We start from the raw sequence: 505 nt of genomic DNA on the forward strand, positions 1-505 counted from the left end.
CGGCGCCCCAACTCCCCAATCAGCCCTGCTCTGAGCCCGACCAGGGGCTGCACCTAGGGATTGGGTGTGCCCTCTGCCACCCGGGAGCAGGCCTAAGCCAGCAGGTCCTTATCTCCCGAGGGGTTCCAGACTGAGAGAGGGCACAGGCCGGGCTGGGGGACCCCCCCCCCCAGTGCACAAATTTTTGTGCACCGGCCTCTAGTTTATTTAGAAAATCGCAGAGGTAGAAGAAGTCATTCATAGAAGAAATGGGCTTAGGAAACATGTTATAGAGGCAAAGAAAGGGCCCTTGGGCTTAGAAGTGAGGAAGGTTGCCGAAACCGGTTTGGCTCAGTGGATAGAGCGTCGGCCTGCGGACTGAAGGGTCCCAGGTTCGAATCCGGTCAAAGGGCATGTACCTGTGTTGCAGGCACATCCCCAGTAGGAGATGTGCAGGAGGCAGCTGATCGATGTTTCTCTCTCATCGATGTTTCTAACTCTCTATCTCTCCCTTCCTCTCTGTAAA

Source organism: Myotis brandtii, unplaced genomic scaffold (assembly GCF_000412655.1).
Source record: "Myotis brandtii unplaced genomic scaffold, ASM41265v1 scaffold244, whole genome shotgun sequence".
Classification (NCBI taxonomy): domain Eukaryota; kingdom Metazoa; phylum Chordata; class Mammalia; order Chiroptera; family Vespertilionidae; genus Myotis; species Myotis brandtii.